At 40.7% G+C, this 15,371-nt stretch overlaps 1 protein-coding gene across 1 annotated transcript in view; it reads right to left on the minus strand.

Annotated features, from left to right (window-relative positions):
• The window catches only part of LOC124798053 (transmembrane protein 209), a 139,584-nt gene that overhangs the window by 83,934 nt on the left and 40,279 nt on the right, over positions 1 to 15,371 (minus strand). The gene's annotated exons all lie outside the window — the stretch shown is intronic.

The raw sequence follows: 15,371 nt of genomic DNA on the forward strand, positions 1-15,371 counted from the left end.
TAAATGTTTTTGAAAGTCATCAAAGAACTTGTGATCCTTTCAAAAACCAAAGACAAATAGTTAAAAGATCTTTGAGGTCTGTTTGCTTGTCTTTGTCTAAAACATTAAGTGCTACATGAATCTATGTAAAACCAGGCCAAAAAGTGGCCGTAACATACTGAAAATTTGTGAACAGAAAACTGACCACCATTAGTCACTGTCCATCCAGCCCCTTCCCTGTTCCCACTCCAGCACTACGCAGCTGTCATTCCACCACCACATCCAGTCTTCTTACATTTCTCCTTTTCCACTCCCCAACTCCCCCCTGTCCACCGCCTAACCTGCAGCACTTCACTGTCTGTCATCCCCACCATACTATCCCTCCCCCTTCCTGCCCCAGCCTCCTCCTTAAAAACCCCCTCCCCCCGCCAAGTTGCCACTGCCATCATGCACTGGTGCCGCTGCTCACACTATAACTAAGGCCGCTTCAGTTATTGTGATCGTTTCATAGATTTTGTTACTGATAATAACTTGACACCAGTGCCTACGAGCTTTAATTTGTACACTAAAGCACTGAAGGTGATCATTATGTGATCAAAAATCGATTTTGCTGTCAATAAATCATCAAAATTACGCCCAACACTGACCTTCCTTCTCATTTTACTTATATGGTCATTGTGCACACAGCACTCTATGGAGTCGCCAATCAATACTCTAAATAGTTCATAGCAGGTTGTCTGGAACCACACCAGTGTCTATCTACTCCACAGGCATCTCTAAATAGTTCATAGCAGGTTGTCTGGAACCACACCAGTGTCTATCTACTCCACAGGCATCACAAGTACTGGGATGGTTTGTGGTCCCCAATGTCTTCTTGTGTTAGAACCTGATGGAGACATTCTTCTTGTTAAGTTGATTTCCTTCTGATTAACTCTGCCTTCAGCCCGTTCTACGAATTGCTTTAAGGTGGCACAGTGATTACGTCTTGCACCTAGGTGGTGTCCGATTTATGGCCAACGCTAAGTTCAAAGAATCAGCAAATATGCTCGAGTAGAAGCCAGCATCTACTTGTGTGAACAAGGTGGCTGGACAGTGAGGCCAGAAGGGCTGCAGTTGTACTGTGAGTCATGACACAGTGAGCTTTTCGTCACTGCTGAGCTGTCTGTGATCTTGCAAATCGTTTGGAAGAAATGCATTTCATCCTTGCACAACCTGTATCACACTGTTGCGTGGCCATCAATATGCCTTGTCTGCATCCAGTGCCAGTGCAGATAGGTCAGTCATCACATACTTGCACCAACTGGTGAATTCCCTGCCACTAAGACTCTTCACACAGTTCCACACAAAATTATGTGGGGCATTTGCCTCCTTCTAATAGTCAACTCTACCTGCTAACCACGATCGAGTGTTTCACGCGATGACCAGAATTAGCACCAGTGGACAATATCTCAACAGAAACTTCGGTGTATTCCTTCCTGCTTGACTAGGTGCCATAATTCAATTGTCTATTCCACATCATGACAGACTGCAAAAAACAGGTTGAGTTGGATCTATTTGCCAAGCTCATGGCGTTCTCAGTAAAAGACACCTAGAAAACAATGAGCCACCACCTGGCCGGCAATGGGATGACTGAACATTGAGACTGGTCTCTCAAAGCAGCAATGATATGACACAATACCAGGTGGATAGATGCTCTTCTGATGGTGGTGCAAAATGCCTATAAAACTGATCTACATGCCTCCTCAGCAGAATTAATACATGGAGAGACATTGCAACTAACAGGAGCATTTGCAGACATGACTACATTGCCTGATCTGGTCACATCTACCTTTGTTGGATGTCTGAGAGATCATGTGTCGAGCTTCTGACCTCCACAACCACCCAGACTAAGAACAGTTTTCCCGTTTATCCATAGCAGCCCGACCACATGTTCACATGTCAGGCTGTGTACCAATGACACCAAATCAGCTCATCAAAAGCCTCACACTGAGCCCCACCACGTCTTCAAGAGGGGAAACTGTACACTAGACATTCCAGTCAATGGGAAACATGCTGTAGTCTCTATCAACAGAGTCAAACAGACATTTTTTAACGTGCGCTGCCCCCTGCTGAGATTTCACAGTCACAGCCTCACCCAGCACCCTTTCCAGCAGCAACCACAACTGTCAGTTGTTTGTTCAGAGTGGTGGTCATGTGTTGTGATGCATTTGTTTACAAACTTCATGCTGTCAAAAACTGTTTTCACACCACCCATCAGGGGGGCTTTGTTTCTATTACACTGAAGTGCCAAAGAAACTGGTATAGGCAAGCATATTCAAATACAGAGGTATGTAAACAGACAGAATACGGCTCTGCTGTCAGCAATGCCTATATAAAACAAGAAGTTTCTGGTTCAGTTGTTAGATCAATTACTGCTGCTACAATGGCAGGTTATCAAGATTTAAGTGAGTTTCAATGTGTTGTTATTGGCACGTAAGTGATGGGACACAGCATCTCTGAGGTAGCGACGAAGTGGGGATTTTCCGGTGTGACTATTTCACGAGTGTACCATGAATATCAGTAATCTAGTAAAACATCAAATTTCTGACATCGTTGTGGCCGGAAAAAGATCCTGCAAGAACGGGACCAACGATGACTGAAGAGAATCGTTCGACACAACAGAAGTGCAACCCTTCAATAAACTGCTGCAGATTTCAGTGTTGGGCCATCAGCAAGTGTCAGCATGCGAATTATTCAATGAAACAACATTGATATGGGCTTTTGGAGCCTAAGGCCTACTCGTGTACCCTTGATGACTGCAGAACACAAAGCTTTAAGCCTCACCTAGGCCCGTCAACACCGACATTGGACTGTTGATGACTGGAAACATATTTCCTGGTCGGATGAGTCTCATTTCAAATTGTATTGAGCTGATGGACGTGTACGGGTATGGAGACAATCTCATGAATCCCCGGACACTGCATGTTAACTAGGGGCTGTTCAAGCTGGTGGAGGCTTTGTAGTGGTGTGGAACATGTGCAGCTAGAGTAATACGGAACCCCTGATAGGTTTAGATACAACACTGACAGATGACACATACTTAAGCATCCTGTCTGATCACCTGCATCCATTCATGTACATTGTGCATTCCGATGGTATTGGGCAATTCCAGCAGGACAATGTGTCATCCCCACACATCCAGAATTGCTACAGAGTTGTTCCAGGAACACTTTCTGAGTTTAAACACTTCTGCTAGCTAACAAACTTCCCAGACGTAAATATTAGGGTATCTGGGATGCCTTGCAATGTGCTGTTCAGAAGAGATCTCCATCCCCTCATACTCTGACAGATCTATGGACAGCCCTGCACGATTCATGGTGTCGATTCCCTCCAGCACTGCTTCAGACGTTAGTCAAGTCCATGCCACATCGTATTGTGGCACTTCTACGTGCTTACTGGGGCCCTACACGATATTAGGCAGCTGTACCCGTTTCTTTGGCTCTTCAGTATATATTCTTTATGTGTCTATTTATTCTTAGGCCTGTAAAAAATTTCAAGTTTTTTATGTATGCTCCATGCTACAGAGAATTGTCAATGTCTCGTCATTCTAGTTACGAGTAACCAGAACAGTCTTGTTCTTTTCTGGCAGAAACATCTACTCACATTTGCTGAGCTCAGAGGGCCTTACTGCATTATCTAATTTTTACCAGCAAGAACAAAGTAACAGACAGAGAACCAGGATGATGTTCCTGCAATTTTATCATAATATTACACTTGATTAAAAGCTGAACAACCAAGAGCACAGCTCCATGGTCAAAGTAGTGATCCTGATGTGAAATGCCTGTTGTATTACACACATTTGATGCAATACTATTGAAAACAATTTGCAAGATGACGGAAAGCCTGACACCACACACATCAATGTTTCAAGACTCACAGTACTACAACAGCCCTTCTGGTCTCACAATCTGGCCTTCTCTTACCCACAAGTCGAAGCCAGTTTTTTCTACTTGGGCATAACTACTGATGCTACATTTTCATTGGTCATAAGTCGGCTCCACCACCAGTAGATTGCCGAGCTGCAGGACATAATTGTCACGCCGACTGAAAGCAGTTTTTACTACTAGCTGAAGAGTTGGTCAGAAGGGTTTCGGCTTCACAAGATGAACACCTCTGTCAGGTTCTAACACAAGAGGACATAGGCAACCAGCAACCATTCAAATACTTGAAACACCTGTGGAGTAAGACTGACATTGGTATAGTTCCAGACAACCTGTTACAAACTATTTACCAGTCCTTTGCCGCCTACCACCAAGGTGATGATAGCACCCCAGTCGGATATGTCTTTGGATTAGAGATGGGCAAAACTGTTCTTTTTCAAAGATTGGATCAGAACTGGTCACTAACTGGAATGAACTAGCTCTTTTTCATGATTCAGCACCCACTATTCACTCACAAAAATAAGTAAAAGGAAGGTACATTGCCTTTTTAATTCGGGTCACTAAACCTTCATTTTTATCTGATTTGGTCCTATTTTGAAAGAACACACAAAGAGGAGTAATAATTGTGTTCTATGTCCCTAGTAATTTTCAGATTCAGATTTTGTCTGCAGCAAAAATTCCTTCTTGAGATGACAATGCTGTCAAAACATCTTTCAGCTCAGCATTTAATGTACAGCAGGAGTCACAGTCCAAATGATCAAGCTTATTGTTGACCCACTATTGCTCATAACATCTACTGCGCCTTAGACCTTGAAGCTCTTACCTGGACAACACAGCAGAAACACTCATTCCATCAGAAAAGAAGCACTAGAGATCTGATTGCTAAGATGAGTGGTTGAGTACATTCTGTCTGACAGGAGAGTGAATGTAGGCATGAGAAAAGAACTGAGAGTGAAAAACTTAAATGAGCGGATTAAAGAATACAAAAACAATTAGAAGAATTATGTCAAAAGAATGGAAGATGACAGACTGCCAAAACTGGTGATAATTATTACCCAGTGGCAGAAGATATTTAGGAATACCGCAGAAAATCAACAGTTTCAACCAAGAAGGCATAACAGACAAATGCCTAATACATGCAGAGAGAAGAAGAAGAAATATCATATTAAAAATACCATGATTTTTTAAAGAAACTGTGATTATAATGAGTTTTGGAATTGCATACAAAACTCTGGTCTGATGTAAGAGGACTCCTGAAGGCATTAACCTGTTCAGGTCAAATGAATAAATACAAAACTAAACATAATATACAGCTTGTCTCATGATGAATGGTCTATAATCAGGTATATGACAGGAACGATCATTTTAAGCAAAAATAGAACATATGTAATGTACACTGTTCCTTAGTTTCTTTATCATTCAATACATTTCCATTTACAACATATCATAGTAGTGTAGACGAAGTCAGGACGAATAATTTGATATAGGACATGTGGTCTGTCAAGTCGGGAAACTACCGCAAACTGGCTTACCTACACCTCAACACATACATGTTGTGCAAGATTTTCTGTATTCTCTCAGTCTCTTCATGCAACCTATAAGGCCTTGAGAAAAAATTACTATGGTCTTTTTAAAGGAAATTGAATGTAGTTTAATTCTGTACTGTGACAAGTTTTCACTCTAGTCCATGGATTTCATGTTCTTCAAGAAAAACATACAAAAGTTACTTTAAATATGTTTCATCTCAGAAACCATTTGGAATATGGAATATTTAGTTTTTTGCTTCAAATGACTGTTCCTGTTGTATCTCTGAATATCACCAATTCCTCATGAGAGAACATTTATACATCGACTATCATGTACGTTAAAATAATTATAATTTATACATACCATTATATTCAGTCTCCTATCCACCAAAGTAATTAAAACCTTAGTAAAGTCTACCAAAGACAGCAACTATAAATGCAACAGAAATAGAAGGGGACATACTACTACACCTAACAAGAACACACATTACAACAAGAAAACAGAAGAGCAACAACACAACACGATGACAACTAGAACAAATCAAATAAGGATACAAAAAATAAAGAGCTGAACTCAGATGGAGAAGTGCTCAGTGAAGAAAGCGAGTAGCAACCCGTGTCACTGCGTCAAGAGGGAAGCAAACAGAGTGACGCCTGAAGTCACCATTTGGTCTGCTCCGCAGGATCTCATCCGTGAAAGCGGGAGATGAGCAGTGAGCTAGCTTGCAATCCGTTCCGTAAGAGTGGTGAGGAGTACTGAGCTAGTAAGCTATCTTGCAATCTGATTCCTGAGAATAGTGGGGAGCAGTCAGCTATTGAGAAGGTCCGATCGATGAGAGTGGTGGTGAGCCTGAGCTGTTGTGAGGGCACTGCTGCCTAGATCACTTAGCGATGCACTCCGACCGCATGGTGGCTGAAGACAGTAGCTTTTATAATCGCTGGTAATGCATTCCGAGTGCGAAGCTAAATCAAAGGATAAGAAGTAACAACTTGCTCAAAAATATGTAAGCATTTGTTTAGCTTCTGAAATTTGAGATATTCTTTTGCAATCAAGAGTGGGGATATGATGCTGGAAGTGTTTTCCACCTTAATACATCATAATGAAGCACTTTGATCTCGTTTGCCTTGGTAGCTGCACACTCAACAAGGCAGAATGTGAAGCGAAAGACCCCAGATTCGATTCCTGGTTGCGTCAAAGATTTTTTTCCCCACTTGGAGATTGAGTGTTCTGCTTACTTTCATGTAGTCCTAATTAGTATTACTATTGGGATAGCTGAATGGGTAACTGCTCGACAGCCAATAAATTGAAAAAAAAAAAGGAGCTTGCTTTATTTTCTGTTTTCATGGATGAGAAAAGCTTCATGTATTACCAAGGTATGCAAATACACATTTGTACAAGGTCTATAAGACTTTTTTGTAGTTTGGGGAACGTTTTCTTTTGGATGTGGGGTGGGGCATTGCTGCAGCAGCCTAGTGCAAAATTTTCATTCTGCTCATTCCAGCCACCAGAGATTCATTTTGAAATCAGATGAGCTACTATTTATTTTTTCTGAGTAATTTTTCACTAACTCTTTAGATAGAACTGGCTCTTTGAATCAATTCAGGAGCAGACTGCCCATCTCTACTTTGGATGCAGTGGTGGACCTGGCAGATAAATTACAGGATGTGTTTTCACCTATGTCCATCAGAATGGTATCTGCACAGTGCGACAGTTGGCTCTGGATCAGCTAGTGATAGCCAAGGCGGAATTCGGCTGCATGATATGTGAAGGCATCATGTACCCATGTAGCAGTCCCTGGTCCTCACCAATCCATTTGGTTCCAAAGAAGTGCAGCATGTGGCAGCCAAGGTGCGATTACAGAATGCTTACTGTCTGGACAGTGCCCAGTGTCATTACTCTGTGGCAACTATGCACTGTGTGGCACTCATCCATGTAGTATATTCGACTGTGCAAAGGCCTGAACACAAATAACACACACTGAAAAAGATATCCCTTAGAGGGCCATAATAATCCTGTTTGGCCTATTACAGAGCAAGTTTATGATGTTTGGCCTCCTGGTAAAATTGACAGAGGTTCATCAATTCTGTATTACAAGGGCTGATCCTCTGTTTCACCTATTTACACAACATACAGACATTCTCAGTCTCACCTGAACAGCACTGCCAACACCTTGTGAAGGTATTCAAACAGATAGATCAATACAGCATGGTACCGAACACGATGAAATGTATCTTTAGTCAACCACAAGTGACATTCCTTGGCCACTGCATTTCTGTCAGGCTCCTTAGTGCTACCTCACAAAGTGGAAGCCATCCTTCAGATTTCCCCGCCGACCACAGTCAAAGAATTAGCGTTTCCTCAGAATGCTGTAACACTTATATCGATTAGAAGTAGGTTTATATTATGTAACTGTGTATCTGCAGTTATGAAATGTGTATTCTGTGTTATTTAAACTCCTTGATCTGTGGCAAGAAAATTAGTTTTGTAATGTACATAAGAAAAAAGCAAAAGGATATGTTAAAATGATTAATAATTACGATAAATTTATGTTAAAAAAAATATGTTTATTGAAAGCTGGTTCATGCTTAGAGCACTTGTATTTGTAACATGTAAAAGCTGTAGGGAAGTCCCCTGCAACGGAAGTGGAATGGTGCGATGTGAAAGGTGGTTTTGGCAGTTGAACTGAGCTGCCCCTTTGTGTGAACAGCTCACAGTATGTGGCTAGCCATAGCACGGTACACTTTGACGGTGCTAAGAGAAGCAATTAGAAGCTGCTTTATAAAGGATTTGCCTCGGATGTGGATCTGACTATTATTTGGCATTCTAGCATAAAGGAATGGCTCTAATATGTTTAAAATCCGACACCAAGGAGAGATTTTATAGAACATTCGAACATCAAGAGCCGTGAGTACAGTTAGCCGCCATGTCGCTTGCCACTAATCTTCGCCACTGCTTCACTAACTTCATACATTCAGTAATGTATATGGGCATGAATCAGTTAATTTGTTTGTTGTTTTAATAATAATCACAAAAACATAAATTCGTGTCCGGAACCATATTTTCTATCCTGATAACGAGCCTGTGCAGGGTCCTCACCTAACTGCTACTAAAACTGAGTATCCTGATCTAAATGAACAATTCTTGCATTCAAGTGTTTAGAAGTGATTTTTTGTATAATGTAAAAGGAGTAGTAAAAGTTAAAGCTAAAACCTCAAAAGTGAAGTTGGATAGGCTTTTGCTAAAGTATCCTTAGTTTATTACAAAATATAGTTTTGTAGCATTACTGTGCAAGATTGTGTAAATATTATTGTCCTGAACATCTGCTTCACAGGTGATAAAAAAGCAAATAAGTTATGCTCATTTTCAAAAATAGTGTGGTTTTGATTTATATCATGAATAGTTCCTTTTCTGAAGTTAATTAAGCCCAGTGTTGTATTTTATTGTCTTGCAAAGTACATTATGAACTATTCCAAATTAAATGAATGATTAGCTTTTTGAATTAAGTCTTTTCTACTGTAATAATCAAAGAGCATTGACTAGTGAAACTATACTAGTTTGTGGGTCCCCATCATATTCTCCACCTATTAGGAAAAAATTGAACTATTACTGTTGCTAAGGAAAACTGATATATGTAGAGGAGTTTAAACAGCGCATTTATGACATTATGTATCTTTATTTGTGCTTTTTTTTCATGTCAGTCAAGATAAAAGCCCCTCATGTCAAAATTTAGTTCTGCACTTCATGCAGTAACATCTCAGTATTTGATTAAGTAATGCTCTTGAGTGTAGTTGTCAGTAATATGAGCTTGGTGCGAAATTACTTCCTATAATTTACTGGTGTGTGCATTATTGGTAACTACTGCTACACAAAATTCTGAGTGCACTGTGTCAGTTTGTATCCTGCTTGCTATTCAAAAGGAAATCTCAACGAAAGTAACTTCATTAATTTCTTTATTCTTAAACATATTTTCTTAAACATACATTTTCAAATTAATGTGCCTAATTGGGCTGGAGACCATTCTTTCTTTTCCATTAGTTTATGATTTTACCACTTTCATTAACTCTTAAGGTTAAAGTCCATTTGGTTTTCCTGTTAATTTCACCAAATTCAAAATTATAATCTGATACTTTTGTCCATTACACACAAGCACGGTCAATCTTCGAAATCCTCTCAGAGGCTAACATTAGCGTGTTTCACGTTAGAGGGATATGTTAGTGTTATAACACCAAAACACAGGAACCTTTGACAGCTGCGCTAGGAAGTCCTAAACACAAAGGAACACAGAAATTTCATGGATAGATCATATGAATGCTGAGTTTGAGAATTCCAGCCATGGAATAGTGGATGCTGAGTGACAACCAACCTAGCTGCACTGGCACTGGATGGAGCATCTTATCTACTCACAGCAGTCTTTCTTAATTCCCAGCCAATTGGTGACTTCCCGTACACTATACTTGTTTCATGTAGATGTCGTAGGGCCTTAAGTCTCCTTCAAATGGCCACCTGTACCTGTAAACTATGATCGAACATTCCATGCGATGGCCAGAAGCAGCACTAATGGACAATATCTCAGCAGAAACTTTGGCCTACTACATGGTATTCAATTGGGTGTCATGATTTGACTGCCCACTGCACATCACGGCATACCATAGAAAACTGTTCGAGTCAGATCTATTTGCTAAGTTCACAAAGTTCTTCAGTACAAGCCACCATAAAACAACGCGCTGCCACTCAGTTACCAATGGGATGACTGAGTCTCGTCATGGGTCTCTCAAAGCTGCATTGCTGTACTCACTAAACCAGGGAGAAAACATGCTTTTCCAATGATTCTGCTTGGATTGCGAAACGCCTACAAAACTGATTTGACATATCCTCTGCAGAACTGGTAAATGGAATGACATTCTGACTATTCAGTGAATATGTACATGTGACTACTCTGCCTGATCCAAACATGTCTAAGTTCGTCACACAGTGTCAAGTGTCCAAACTCAACAACGTCCAGAAATGGACTAGTTTTCACATTTGTACGCCCTCTGCCAGGCACTTTATTGTCAACAGCTGAGTAATCACATACATGTAGTGATGTGAGCACATGTCCATATGTGCTGCTGCACACGGATGCTGTCAAACGAGCCCTTGGACCATCACACATTGGGTCCCACTGGCTCCTCAAGAGGGTAAACTGTATACTAGATACTTCTGTTGGCATATGTTTTCGGAGGGCCAGCCCCTGCTGAGATTCCACAGATGCGCCTCGCCCAGCACCTGCTCCAGCAACAGCAGCTCCTATAGCTGCACCAGTCACAACATTACCAGGGGACCAATGCACCACAAGATCTGGTCTATGCATCTATTTCCCATTGCATTACTTGCAAGGCATTCTGCTTCTGCCAAGGGGGCTGTTGTAACAACTGTGGCTGCTAGCGCTGTTTGTGCAGTGTGGTGCATGTGTGTTGTGGCACTTATGTTTACAAAAATCGCATTGTCAAAAATAGTTTTTGTGCCAGCCACCAAGGGTGTAGTATTTATATTATACCCTCTGTGTTTCTGTTTCTTATTAGGCCTATAGAAAAAAGTCTTTTTTTATGTGTGCTCCACGCTACCATGAACTGTCAATGCCTGTGTCATTCTGGTTACAGATAAACAGAGCAATTTTTGCTTGTTTCTCGCAAGAACATCTATTCACATAAACTGTGCTTGGAGAGCCTTACTGTATTATCTAATTTGGACCAGTGAATAAAGTAGTAGTTGGTAGAGAGAACCAAGATGTTGACTGCGCAATTTAATTATAATTCTACGCAGGATTAGCAGCCTGAAGAGCAGGATCACAATCAATACAATTCATGACATTATGTAGTTCCATAAGAAATCTACATTTGAATTTATAGGATTAAGTAACCATTTTTATTTCTCCCTTTTTGTTAAGTGTCCTGTAATAATTTATGTGCAAAGCTTTTCCTGACTGGCCAAGTATTGTATCTGGGTCCTGAAACCCCTGTCTTGGACCAAGGGATCTTTTCCACCAATTTCAGAAGACAAAAGTCTTGTATGAATTCTGTGACTGATATTATTGTCATCCTACTTTTTTTGGAAATTCTATCCGTTTAAAATAGTCTGTGGTTCACTATTATTTCCAGTGTTGTGCTACTCTCTTCCATCCTTAATCTATCATCACTTCAGATCTATTCCCATGTGTTCATGCAGACAAGATCGAAATACACCTGTAGTGGGAAACGAATATGATGCTTCAGGAGCAGTAGTAGAGTAGTGAGTGGTCATTCCAAGCCATAAACCTAAGAGCGTGGTTCCACCTTTTGATAACCCACACTTACACTCAAAATGAAAGGCTGAATTGTATTAGGGACCTGACAATGTTGATTAGCATCCACTATAGTGTTACAGATTTTTCCCTCTTCTGTAAAGAAAGTAAGATTAGGGTTTAATGACCTGTAAACAATAATGTCAGTGAAGAAGTAGTACAAAGACGGTGTTGGTGAATGAAATCAGCAAAGACCATTTCAAAAGAATGATTCTGATACTTGCCTTAAGCGACCTAGGTGACCCACAAAAAACAAAAATCTGGATGACCAAATGGGGAACTGAAACCTCATCTTCTGAGAAACTAGTCCACTGTTTTACCTCTACACCAATCAGCTCTATGCCGATGATATACCAGGTGGTTAGAATTAAACTTTCCCTATTTAATACATTATAACACGGAAACTATTTACCGTATGAGAGCCAAACTTGGTAGCATTAATGTCAAGGATGGGAAAGAGAAATAATGAAGAATCCATTCAATTGACACACTTTTAATGTACTGCTATGGTAAAACATACCATTACATACTGGTACCCTTTCTGCTACAAAAGGGGCTCAATATAGTGCCCATCAGTGTCCAGAAGCGTATGAAAGTGCAGGACTGTATTCTGCACAGCAGAACGAAGCGTGTCCGTAGGTACGCTGACTACCTTTCTTGATATGCTGTGCTTCAGATCAGCACAAGTGTGAATGTTCCCCTAGTAAATCCTATAACCGGAAATCACAGGGAGTGAGCAGGTGATCATACCAACCAAGCCTTTGGAAACAATTGGCTGATAATTAGATCATTTCCAAATGTGTTTCAGAGAAGGAGATGAAATTCACAAGTGATGTGCGATGTGTGGCGGGCCCCATCTTGCATGAAAACTGTTGAGTTCAATGCTTCTCTCTCTTGTAAGGCAAGTATGACATGCTGCTGAAGCACATCACAGTAATGTTGGCCAGTCACACTGCATGTCTTTGGTCCTTGAGTGCCAACATGTTCAAAAAAGAATGGGCCAAAGATGAACGTACCCGTAAAGCCAAACCATACAGTGACACCTTCACCATACAGAGGAACTTTATGCTCAGTAACCAAAGGTGAAGATCCCCGCACTTTGCTATTGTGTGTGTTCACTTCACTGGTCAGAGAAAAAATGAGCTTCGTCTGTCCATAGGATGGTCCAGGGCCAGCCCTCACTAGCTTCAATCCTTGTGAGAAAGTGGAGAGCGAAGTCAACATGTCATCGCGCGTCCTGTGGTGCAAGTTGCTGTACGATATGGATCTGGTATGGAACTATTTGAGAATGGTTACAAGCACATTCCATACAGTGGACCATGGGATGTTCAACTGTCATGACACAGCATGCACACTGCCTGACAATTGGAAATTGCGCACAGCGTTGCCTTCCATAGCAGCAGTGATTTCATCAACCACCTGTGGTGCAACCAGTTGTCGACCTCTTGTCAAGGCAAAGCCCACTTATCCAGTTGATTCGAGTCCGCCCCGATAGCTGGGTGGTCAGCATGACGGATTGCCGTCCTACGGGCCCAGGTTTGATTCCCGGCTAGGTCGGGGATTTTCTCCACACAGGGACTGGGTGTTGTGTTGTCTTCATCATCATTTCATCCACATCCAGCATGCAGGTCGCCCAATGTGGCGTTGAAAGTAATAAGACCTGCACCAAGGCGTCCGGACCAGCCCCGTAAGGTGCCTCCTGGCCAATGACACCAAATGCTCATTTCCATTTACAGCAGGTGGAGAAAGAGGACCCTTCCGTAATCCTTTCAGCAGGCAATATTCTTGAAGTGCTGCTGCAGCATTACTGTTGTTTTGTTGCGTTAAATAGGGAAAGTTTAATTATAACCACCCGGTATGTGAACAGTTTAATAATTTAAGCATTCAGAAAAATTTTCATTCTGAAAAGTTTTCTTAAACTGTGTCAGTGTTGTTTACCATGACACTCTAAAAGATTCTGATGTTATGTTACTAATATTTTTATGTAAAGGCAGCCTACGTGCACATATCTAAACTGCATTGGATGAAACTCATTTTTACTCTAGAATAGGTAGGAAGCTTAATCTCATACATTCAAAGATTACTAAAAGTGGCTGCACACGCACTGAAGATGGCACACACAACAGCCAACCAACTGACGTCACCATAGAGGACACCAGTGGAAAGCTTCAAGATATGGAAACAGAAGATCGCAGAAATAAACAGCGGGTGACTGTAACCATGTAAACGGAATGGGTGCTTTACATCTTGCATGAAATATAATATAATATGAATATAATATAATATGAATTTGGTATAAGCTTTGTGTCACAACTGTTGACTTAAGGGCTGACTCTTGACGTGGATGAAATCAGCTGCATGATCAACTGCATAAGAGTAAAATGAGTCACAACAATAGACGAAACTTGTTGAGAGAGCATCAAAGACAATTAGCTACTTTTTATCCAAAGGAAAGCTGATGAACGCTTTTATGAGTCCTAGGCCATGACTAAGGTGAATTACTCTGCACCGAGTTTCAACCACGGAAAAGCAAATTGATATACATACTGTTACTAAAAGAAAAGCTTTCATGTATAATGTTGGTCTCTAAGGTTAATAAGCTGCAAGAGAAGCTAAGCTTCCATATATAATGTTGATCTTTTTGGCTTATTACACTCGAAGATATATCACACAAATGTGCGAGTAAAATTTTTAATAATGAGATAAATGTCTGATCTGCTGGGCTCACAATTCTTCTAAATGGCTCGTCATCAAAGAGTTGATTTTTAAATGAGAGTCAAACGCTGCGTGATGTAAGAAATTCGTCGTACATTCTCACACATAGTTCAACTTGAGTAAAAGGAAATTTACTTTGGAAGTAACGCTTTTCAAATCACCATTCGCAATATTTTCCCGCGATCTGTTAGAAATAGGTTAGTTTCAGTAGTTGCCAGAGAGTGCCAGATAACAGGCGCCACCACGCTTGTGCAGCTACGATGACGAAGGAGGCCCGTATGTTCGTAATTGTTGAACATTAAAAGATCTTACATTATGTCATAAAAGAAGCAAGACATCACAGGATACCCCAAAAGCATTGGAATGTGCACATTTAAAGTGCACATTCATATGTTCAGATTCCCAATGAAGTAGTCCTCGACCTGATACCGTAAGCTTTTCAGTGTGGTTTTCGTGATGTACTGTACCAGTATTGCATTATCTCATGTTTGGTTCTTTATTATGGCATAATGCCACACATACTAGAAGATGAAAATGTGCACTTAAAATGCAGCGAACAGTTGAACCCAGCCAATAGTGTGGAATCAAAAACTTTGTTTCAAATACACCGACTGCCTCAGTAGAAAAGATTAATAAAAGCCGAATTTCTTTAGCATACCGGCAAAAACAACTTCATTGTTCTGCAAGAGGATTAATGCTCGACTGACAGAAAAGTGGAAATAAAATAAAATAAAACCTGAAACTAATAACAAATTTTGCCTTCTGTAATTATGTGAATGTATTTTAATTCACTCGATAGCTTCGGCCACAGAAATCCGTTTTGTTTCCATTTGACATGGGAACATTAAACGAAGAGGAAGCAGCAAGATCACGGATCACGTGGAGACTATCCACTTCTCCACTGTAACTCA

This window comes from Schistocerca piceifrons, chromosome 5 (assembly GCF_021461385.2).
Source record: "Schistocerca piceifrons isolate TAMUIC-IGC-003096 chromosome 5, iqSchPice1.1, whole genome shotgun sequence".
NCBI lineage: Eukaryota > Metazoa > Arthropoda > Insecta > Orthoptera > Acrididae > Schistocerca > Schistocerca piceifrons.